We start from the raw sequence: 11,012 nt of genomic DNA on the forward strand, positions 1-11,012 counted from the left end.
AGAGACACCCAGACGTCCCTCTCCCCAGACACCTCCTCCAGCTACTCTGGGGGGAGCCCGAGGCATTCCCAGGCCAGCCGAGAGACATAGTCCCTCCAGCGTGTTCTGGGCCGTCCCCTTGGCCTCCTCCCGGTGGGACGTACCTGGAACACCTCCTGAGGAAGGCGTCCAGGAGGCATCCAGTATAGATGCCCGAGCCAACTCAACTGACTCCTCTCGATGTGGAGGAGCAGCAACTCTACTCCGAGCCCCTCCTGGATGGCCAAGCTCCTCACACTATTTCTAAGGGAGTGCCCGGCCACCCTACGGAGGAAGCTCATTTCAGCCGCTTGTATCCAGGATCTAGTTCGTTCGGTCATGACCCAAAGTTCATGGCCATAGGTGAGGGTAGGAACGTAGACAGACCGGTAAATCGAGAGCTGGTCCATTGTTCCACGGCCGGGACGAAAACCACACTGCTCCTCCTGAAGCGGAGGTTCGACTATCAACCACACTCTCCTCTCCAATACCCTGGTGTAGGCCTTACCAGGGAGGCTGAGGAGTGTGATCCCCCTGTAGTTGGAATACACCCTCCGATCTTATCCGCCCCCGAAGCCCTGCCACCGTGAAGCTTTTTAACTACCTCGGTGACTTCAGCGTAGGTGATGAGAGAGTCTAACCCTGAGTCCCCAGCCTCTGCTTCCATCAGGGAATGTGTGATGGCAGGATTGAGGAGATCCTCGAAGTAGTCCTTCCACCGCTCGATAATGTCCCCAATCAAGGTCAGCAGCCTCCCACCCCCACTGTAAACAGTGTCGGCAAAGCACTGCTCCCCCTCCTGAGGCACCAGACGGTTTGCCAGAATCGCTTTGAGGCCAACCGGTAGTCCTTCTCCATGGCCTCACCAAACTCCTCCCAGGTCCGAGTTTTTGCCTCTGCCACAGCCCGGGCTGCGGCACGCTTGGCCTCACGGTAGCCGTCAGCCTCCTCAGGAGTCCAACAAGCCAACCACAGCCGATAGGACTCCTTCTTCAGCTTGACAGAGTCCCTTACTGCCGGTGTCCACCACCGGGTTCAGGGATTGCCACCGCGACAGGCACCGCAGACCTTACGGCCGCAGCTACGGACAGCAGCAGCATCGACAATAGATGCGGAGAACACGGTCCACTCGGACTCTATGTCTCCAACATCCCCCAGAATCTGGTCAAAGCTCTCCCGGAGGTGGGAGTTGAATACATCCCTGGCCGTGGGCTCAGCCAGACGTTCCCAGCAGATCCTCACTATGCGCTTGGGCCTGCCAAGTCTGTCCGGCTTTCTCCTCTTCCAGCGGATCCAACTCACCACCAGGTGGTGATTGGTGGACAGCTCAGCCCCTCTCTTCACCCAAGTGTCCAAAATATGCGGCCGAAGGTCTGACGACACGACAACAAAGTTGATCATTGACCTCCTGTCTAGGGACCACTTGGATTCAAATCGGGGGAGGCCATTCCTCCTGATCACGCCTGTCCAGGTGTCCCTGTCATTTCCCACGTGGGCGTTGAAGTCCCCCAGCAGAATAATGGAGTCCCTGGGAGGGGCACTATGTAGCACCCCCGACCGGGACACCAAGAATGCCGGTACTCCGCACTACTGCTCTGCCCGTAGGCCGAAACGACAGACCTGTCCCCAAGGTGCAGGGATGCGACCCTCTCATCCACTGGGGTAAACCCCTCCAGCAAGGTGACGTTCCACGTCCCTAGAGCCAGCCTAAGCATCCAGGGAAAAAAAGGTTAAATTCTTCCCCCAGTACTGGAGTTGGGTTTAAGAAGTTAAAGCTGGAAACATACTCAGTCGCTGTTGCAAGTTTTTTAAAACACGAGGTCTGATTCTTGTAATAAAGTTGAATGGCAGTCCTCTGACATCACATAATACTAAAAAAGGAGCTGGTACCAAATACCAGTACCTAATGGAAAATCCTAAAAACCGAGTCAAGTCGAAGCCCATAGGTACTACATAAACCATCAAACCACCACCACTAGCCTGAACCAGGATGGATTCATGCTTTCTGAAGCTATCATCACAATGTTGCAGCTGAAATCAAGACTCATAGGACCAGACTATATATTTCCAATCTTTGTTGTACAGTATGGATAAGCCTGTGTGAACTATAGCCCCAGTTTGCTGTTTTTAACTAACTGGAGTGTCATAGATGGTATTCTACATACCTTAGTTTGCATACCTTTTATCGTCAGGCATTATCTTTCACACAACTGCTGCTCACTAAATATCTTCTATTTTTTGACCATTTCCTGTAAACCCCCGAGGATGGTTGTGTGTGAAACTCCCGGTAGATTCAAGATTTATTTCCCACTCTAATGCTTTACATAAACTTCCAGAGATAAGCTTTCATGCATGGACATGAATGTCATATTAATTTAGAGGTATTTAAGTTGCACTTTCCCAGGGTGGAATAATAATGATTTTTAAAAACAAGAACTGAGAGCACAGGTATGAATTTGCCTTGGATTTCCCTTTAATTAACAGAGGTTACAAATTGTACGTACAACTTAAAATATATATGTACACACCACTAATATTTGTTTAATGTCCCTCAGTAAGTTGCAGCTGGACTATATTCTCTTTGAAGCCATTAACAAGTTTCAGGCATACCCCTGACTGGATATTTGACCTCTCTTACAATCAGAAATGGTAGAGTTCATTTAAACTGGTTGGCTTCCTGGTACAGATCAAGCTTTAAGCAAAGCCCATACATTTCCAGTGAGGTTGGGATCAGGGCCATTTCAGAAGGTTAATGTTACTCTGCTTTATCCATTACAAAACTCATTGGGATGTATGTTTAGGACCAATGTACTGCACCCAGATGAAAGGCAAATATCTTCTGGAAAAATGTTTTATGTTCAAAAGAGACAAGGATTGAGCTATTTGACCACAACAAGAAGTCAAGGTGAGGCTTTCAAACCAAAAAACACTGAAACAACTGTCAAGTATGGTGGTAGATGCATCATGGTGTGAGGCTGTTTCGCAGCCAGAAGCACTGGTCCATTGCAGACTGATAGAACACTGGTGAAAGTGGACTGAATCCATATTTTTTTTTTGTTTGTTTTATCTCAAATCAACAGCTAGATGGTTGAAATCTGGACAAAGTTGGGTGCTCCAGCAGGATAAGAATCACAAACCCAAACACACAATAACTGGTTTTGGATTAGATAAGGCAGGCCCGTTTTAAGATTCTGGAATGGCTCCAGGCTGAATTTTACTAAAGATTTGAGCACCATACTAAAAATCCAGTTCCAAGCCAGGAGACTAGCCAATTAAACCAGCCCACTTCAACAAATAGTAGTAGTAAGATATCCAGCCAGAAATAGTTAAGAGGCTTGCTGATGGCTATAAAAATCATGTGACTGAGGTATAACTTAAGATAAGGTGTAGGTATGGATTTAAGGCAGCATGGATTAAAGAACATCTACAATACATTTGAAGTTGTGTGCCCAGTACCAGTGTTTAAAAATAACTGCAGTTATGTGCATTGTAATCATTATACCCTGAAAAAAACACACCATTTAGAGCCTCAAATAAGTTCATAAACCTTTCATTGTTCTTCTGCTGAATAATTATTCAAAAGCACACCTTCACTTTTTGAGAGGTTTTCCGTTAACCCCTCATCTCCCATCTGTAGCGTTCTATCAGATCAAACCATCCAAACAACAGGTTTTTTTTTTCTTTCAAGATACTTTTTAAATAATCTCTTATTCCTTTCCTTGTCTGTCATTGTTTTCAAGACAACAGCGGCCTCGGTGACTCAAACCGACACTTATCTCTGGTATCTACTCAGTCTTTTGTGAGGGGAAGTTGTCCTTATTGTTAGACAGTCAGGTTTTTGTTTCTGAGCACGTGGGCATCACTTAAGGCCCATGTATTAGGTGACCTGTTGGTGGGATATTCAAAAGCCTTATGGCTCATGTACTGTGACTGTAGGCTCTGGCAGGATTGCAGTACGAGTACAATTACTTGCTGTGACTCTTGTCCAAAATAATAAATTTTAGGAAGTTGCAGTAAAAACATCAAGCCCTTTCAGAAAATTGTCGAATCAGTTTCAGCTTCAGCTGGCAGTAAAGCCCACATAGATCCTGGCTGAGATTAATGCATCTGCTTAACTGTTAAATAGGTTTTATACTAGAATTTAAAAAAATTATTAAACTTCCTGTTTTCAGTCCATCACTTTATTTTGAAGGAATTTTAGCCCAATTTTCTTTACAACATTGCTTCAGCTCATAAATGATTCCAGACCGTTTCTGCTCAACTCTCCTAATTTCCCCCCACACCATTTCGGTTAGGTTAAGGTTTGGACTTTAACTGGGCCATTGCAACTCCTGGCTTCTTTTTTTTTTTTGTCAACCAACCTGCTGTGGAGCTGCTGCTGCTGTGTTTGTGATCATTGCTCTGTTAATGATGCAGCCTGGACCATGCTTTAGCGGATAGCTTTATATTTTACTCTTCAATACTGACATGTTCTCTTTTTTTTGTTTTTTTTGTTTTACCGGTTCAGATATGGGCCTAAAACCCTTCCCAGACTGATGAGCAACGATATTAGCATTCTGAGGTAATTCTTGATTTCTTCCCATCTTGGCATTGTGTTAAAATTCAGCTTTTATACAGCAGAAATGGTCCCACTGATTATGATTCCTTATTGTGTTTTATAAGCAGTGTTTGGAGGGATATTTTCTCACTTAAACACTATGAAAACTAAAGACACCAGTGTATTTAACATGCTAACTAAGGCATGTAGAGCTCTTGGGTACACCTAAGGTGATTAACCTAATTGTTATGTATATTTCAAAATGCTCAACATTGATGGGGCGATCTCATATCTGCATACATGTTTGCTTTAATAAATATTTTTTGAGCTAGAATCAACACTTAAATCAAATTAGTGAGCAATATCATTTTATTTTGTCTGTAATTAAGCATCTATTTTAATGAAAAATAGTTTTTTTCAGAATTTTATTCTACTTTCTAAACAAAATGCTTGCAACAAATCCAACATTCCTCATCTCTCCTACATTTCTTAGAGTGTTGAGTGTGTGTCTCCCTACCTTGTGTATCCTGCATGGCTGTCTTTTGGCCTAAGGCCTGGTGGATAATGCAACGTGGGCCTATAACAGCAGTCACATCTGTCCCTGACAACTTGAGATGCTCTTGCTCAATCTAACGGATTATCACAATGAAAGACAAAAGTTTTTGCAGTTGGCCTAACTAAAGAAGCAAACATCAAAGGAGCCCTTAACAAATATATGTAGAAAACAACACAACAGGAGCAGTTAAAATTATAATTTGGTTTTTACTCAATTAGAGACTCCAGAACTTTATGATTACTAATAAGTGAATTTCTGTTTCTCTGAAGTATAAATATGGTGTTACACAGAGGCCCATTCTTCAAAATGGGAACAACAAGAGAACACTTCCCATAAGATGACTTGCAAAAGTATTCATACCATATGGATTTGTTCACATTTTTTCACATTACGACCACAAACTTCAATGCGTTTTAGTGGGATTTGCAAAACACGTAAATTGTGTAGCATATGTTTGGTGTATTTGATATCTCTGATGTTGGCGTTACTGACTTAAAGCCGTGTATCTTCATATGCATCAGAAAACAAAGCCTACAAGATAGAGTAATGAACTCTATATATGATGACTCAGTTTAAGGTGAAAAATCTCCACTAAAATTAAACTATTTTATTTTTTGCAATTTTAACAATTTTAAGATTTTACTAACAGGGGTGTCTATTTAAATAAAAAGTATGCTTTTCACGCTCCAGCTTTGCAGTTTAACTGTAAATAAGGCAAAATGTAAAGTTCATGAAAAGAGGACAAGAACACACGTTGTTTATCCCTACTTTGGTGTTTTGCAGTTGACTGGATACGCAGCTATTGGGCCATTATTCTTCCAATCTGCTGGACTTTTCAGTGGCTTCAGGACACAATCACTGCAGACATTTCCCTACTGGTCAATCGATAGTGGTCGCAAGTAATCTGCACCCCACATTTTAGCATGCAGCTCCCTTATTGGCATCCTCCTCAAAAGCAAGATTTGATTATGGGTGTTGACATGTAGAGCGATCAGCCTGGAACCTGATAATTAGTAACACTGTGTTGATTCAAATGATCCATCATGGCAGTGTCTCTGAGATAAAACCAGTGATTTATCATCATGTGGAATAACCCAAATTAGCTTTTTTTGCAAGCTGAGGACCACATTTAGGGACAGGATCCTGCTGATGTTGTGCTTTAATCAATGAATTCTATTTGCATCACATTTAACGTATTTTGGCATTAACGATGAGTTAAAGACTTTACAAATTATGATTTTTGCCTCAAATTTGATGAATTTCCCTCTAATGGTCAAAAATGCCAAGAAAGGAGTAGTGTCACATAGATACAATAACATGTTTCCAACATTAAGGCAGTTTGGTGTCAGATTTGCTTTCAGTTGAGTCAGATTTCAGAGGCACTGGTGTTTAACATCTCATAGTGCTTAATACAGTAATGTCTGAGTTAGCCTTCTGTGGGAAAGCAAAACCAAAGCTCAAGTAGTCTCTTTGGTACTTGTGATGGCCAAATCCATGACCACACTCCAGTAAGGTTAATGCACCCTAATTGTTCCTTCATCCAAACACAATGATACACTTTAGTTTGCAGCAAAGTTTATTTTGAGGCATTTAAATGCACTGGTTCTATTTGTAAGCGTGCACATTTGGTTCACAACTCATTTCTGATCTTTGATTTGTAATTTTTGCTAATTCTTGTTTCTCTTACCGGTTCCTTACCTTCCACGATCCCTGGGAGTTTGGCCAGAGAAAAGGTGACGGCCAGGGCTCAGAGCACCTTAAATACCTGTTGGATAATTGGACTGCACCACCAACTCCTGCTGGAGAGGGGGAATTTGTATTTTCTTTAGTTAAAGTGGCTCTTTTGTATTTAACTAAAGATTAGCATTTAAGGTTTTGTGGTTTTCATGTCATTCCTTAGTGTTTAATTTAAAAACAAACGTAACTATATTGTGCTGTTTTCTTGCAGTTAGTGTTTGTATTCTTTAGTTACCCCTATTGTGTAGTAATGGTCTGATCATATATATACCCCTATGTGTCATGTCCTAACGGTTCAGTTATGTTTCTTTGTCAGTTGGTTTGTTCACATTTTTTTGTGCACTTACTTTTTTGATTTGACCTCTTTTATGAACCCAGTTGTCATTTTTATAACTTTTTGGGTTAAAATAAAACAAACTGTTGTTCTAATAATTCCTATGACTCCTCCTGCTTTTCGACTCTGCAGAGGTTGTAAAACACCTAAATTCATCCTTAATGGCAGCAGCATAATATCTCTTTGTGAGAGTTTGTTTCCCCTTTTACCATCCTCGTCACTGTGAGTGGTGGGTTAGGGTAGATATGACTGCAGATATAGCCAAGTTTAGATAAGTAGCTATTTTCTTGAAGCCATTTAATTATTTAGTAATAACAATCCTGCCTTACTTAGAGTGCCATGCAAAAGTCTGGATACCTTTTGTCCTTTTTCATATTTGGTTACCATACAACCTCAGTCTTTAATGTATTTTACTGTGATTTTATGTGATTAACTGATACAAAATAGTTGGCAACTAAAGATGTGATCTAAACCATTACAGTTTAGTGTTGTCCTGCTGGAATGTTAAACTCCACGCCGGTCTCAAGTCTTTTGCCCCCTCAGTCAGATGAGTTGAGTTCAAAACTAATATTTGTCCTGTTGACAGACTCTCCCACCTGAGCTGTGGATCTCTGCAGCTCCTCCGAAATTATCATGAGCCCTTTGGTTGCTTCTCTGATAACTGCTTTTCTTGCCTGGCCTGTAAGCTTATGTGGACCACCATGCTTTGGTAGGTTTGAAGTTGTACTTTACTTGTTCCACCCTCAGATGATGGACTGAACAGAGCTCTGTGAGATGTTCAAAGCTTGGAATATTGTTTATTGTTACTGTGATTTTTACCAGTTAGGTGTCTCCTGAAGGAAGTTTGTTGCACTACATTTTGTTTAGGAGTATCAGAGTAATAGATGCCAAACTTTTTAGGATTTCATAAATCCTTTGTTTTTTTGGTTTTTTTTACACGTTGCAGTGATGTCCTATCTTGTTTTGGTCTATTACATAAAAAACAATAAAGAGCATTGCAAATTTTTATTTTAACATGAGTAAAACCCATCTACATATAGAAGTAAAGTCAATCAAATAAAAAGTGTTACATTTATACACATCTGCTGTGATTGTGCCCTGAGAATCAGCATTTATCTGCCTGTTTCTGTCTGTGCTTGCTGTGGGATCCCCCGTGTCGCCAGTGGAGGCTTGTCACCAGGTTGTAACGACCAGCCTGCAAACACAACAAAGAGCGTCATCCTATCGATCAATAAACAAGAGACAGAATGAACAAGTTCACTGAGAGGGAGAAGATGGATAGAGAACGATCGCCCCTCGTTTGCTCTCGTTTTTTCACTCTCTGCTCTGCATTACCTGGATCACAGAGCACACAGTCCCTGTGGGGGGAACACACTCACCCACACAAACACAGGGACAGAGACAGAACGGCGCACACATTCACATTTACATACACAGAGAAACAGCAAGGGCAATCAATTTACACCACTTAGTTGGTCGTTTGGAGATCATAACTTGTTTTTGTCATTAGTCTGCATTGATCCAAAACAAGGAGAGACACAGAGAGACAACAGAAAATAAAAAAACCAACAGATTTCAGATCAGATGCTTATTACTAATGACAACAGCTTAATCAGCACAAACCTCTCAGATTGGATTTGAATGAGTTACAAGGAGATTCTGTTCAACTCGTTAAACTGATATCTGATTTTTTTTTTTTTTATGTGAATCTCTTTTAGAAATAATGATTACTGTTTGGGCTTTAATTGAGATGATCATTTGTTCCAAAACCTTTAATTGTCACGGTGGGGTGGACCAAAGCGCAGACAAGAGCCTGGCAGCAGCATCTTAAATAAATCTTGAGCTTTATTAAAAAATTCACAAATGTAACAAAAACACTGCGGGTACTTACCAGAGTTGAGATCCAAAAAACGTACATAAAGACACTGCAGGAACATGGAAACTCATGGCATGGAGGAGGGTAGTGAATCGAGTTGTGAACGAAGGAACCAGCGACACACAATGAAACAAAACCAACTAATATACTGAGGGAGACAAAGGCAGGTAATCGAAGGAACTAAGAACAGGTGTGACAACAAAGCAGGGAGCCAGAAGGAACAGGTGAAACAAATACAAAAACTAAAGCATGGGCTAATAAACAATACCGAAATGAAGCCATAAACAAAATAACCAAATGAAGCATGAGAGTCAAGAATAATCATGAACAGAGAAACTAGAGGGAACATAAGAAACACCATAACCTAAGATCTAAGCAACCTAAGAACAAACAAGAAACCCATAAAGCGAACCGGATTACAAAGTAAACAAACCTAAAACCACACTGACTGAACTGAGTGGGGAAAAGGCAGAGAACATGAGGACTAGAATAAATATAAACACTACTAAACTAACCTCTCAGGAGGGACTGGAGAAATGAGATAAACTGGAAGAACCAGACTTGGGAGGACTTAGGAATGTAAAGGTAACAAAGACCAAATACAAACTAACTGAAGAGGAGTAACAGAAAAAGAAACTAATAAACAGAAGAGTGCAAGGGGGGAGAACAAATACCTAACCATAAATAAAACACAGATACTAGATGGGAAACTAAACTAAAGAACCCAAGGAAAACAGAACACAATAACAATAATTATAATAATAATAGCAACAAAGAGAAAACCATACTAAGTCATAACTAAGACAAATAACAATAACTAAAGGAGCTATGAACGAGGAGGGAGAAACTACAACCTTACACCCAAAATAACTGAGGATAAACAAAACAAAACACAAACCAACACAGAGTCCCAAAGTGTCACACCCTGACATTAATATGACATATATCCTGTACAACTTTACAGAAAAAGGCAAAAACTGAAAAGGATGCAATTACCCGGTTTCATACGTTTCCACCGTCTTATATAAATTAATAAAGTAAGTAGTTAATTAAATAATTAAAGTATTTATTTATGTATTAGTTGTTTATGGCATAGTATAATTAAATTGAAAATAAATATAGAAAAATAATTTCATGTGAAATTCATCAAACTCAATATGAATGTATGTGTTATAATCATAATTATTTCAGTATTTACCGTATTTTCCGCACTATAAGGTGCACTTAAAAACCATTAATTTTCTCAAAAAATGACAGTGCGCCTTGTAATCCGGAGCGCCTTATATATGGATCAATTGGTTAATTGGTTGATCCATACTGGTTGTACACGGCGCTCTGTCAAAATGTTTCAGTACGACTGGTAAACTACAAAGCCGCACCGCTTGCAGCATTACGGCTACCGTAGTCAGGGGCGTCGCCGAAGTAATAGCGGTAAACACCTGTACTGTGCTTACTCCTAGTCCAACACCACTTGTGGGTGTATAACAACCCCAAAATTGCACCTTTCAAGAGACACGCTTACGATGCTGAGTTCAAACTCAAGGCTGTCAGCTACGCAGTTGAACATGGGAATAGAGCAGCAGCTAGAGAATTCAACAGTTAACGCTACTATATTGTGAATGTACTAACGTTTGATTTAGTGCATCAAACTGTTTCTTTTACGTGTTTACTGAATCAAGGAAAAGTTCCCTTTCACGTTTTAACTAACGTTTGATTTCAACTTCAACTTCATAGACTCCAATGCATTCCTAACGTGCGGTTGGCTCTATTCAATAGAATTCTATGTAGAGGAGACCTTACCATGAGAGTGAGTGGAGTTATCAGAACGCTGGTTTGTAGTGTATTAATAAAGTTTGACTGACTGACTTATCTGACTGTTTTGTTGACATTCTCTTTAGCTCCATCTAGTGGATGCATAACGCAACCCCAGTCAAACGTTTGACTGCAGTAGCTT

General features: G+C 40.8%; 1 long non-coding RNA gene across 1 annotated transcript; it reads right to left on the reverse strand.

Moving 5' to 3' along the window:
• Positions 1-8,172: 8,172 nt before the first annotated feature.
• LOC124875819 lies at positions 8,173-9,683 on the reverse strand. The gene is made up of 2 exons (XR_007040141.1): positions 9,074-9,683; positions 8,173-8,377 (listed from the first exon to the last, which is right to left on the reverse strand). It is a non-coding gene; the product is annotated as an uncharacterized LOC124875819 (long non-coding RNA).
• Positions 9,684-11,012: the final 1,329 nt, after the last annotated feature.

Source organism: Girardinichthys multiradiatus, chromosome 11 (genome assembly GCF_021462225.1).
Source record: "Girardinichthys multiradiatus isolate DD_20200921_A chromosome 11, DD_fGirMul_XY1, whole genome shotgun sequence".
NCBI classification, from domain to species: Eukaryota; Metazoa; Chordata; class Actinopteri; order Cyprinodontiformes; family Goodeidae; genus Girardinichthys; species Girardinichthys multiradiatus.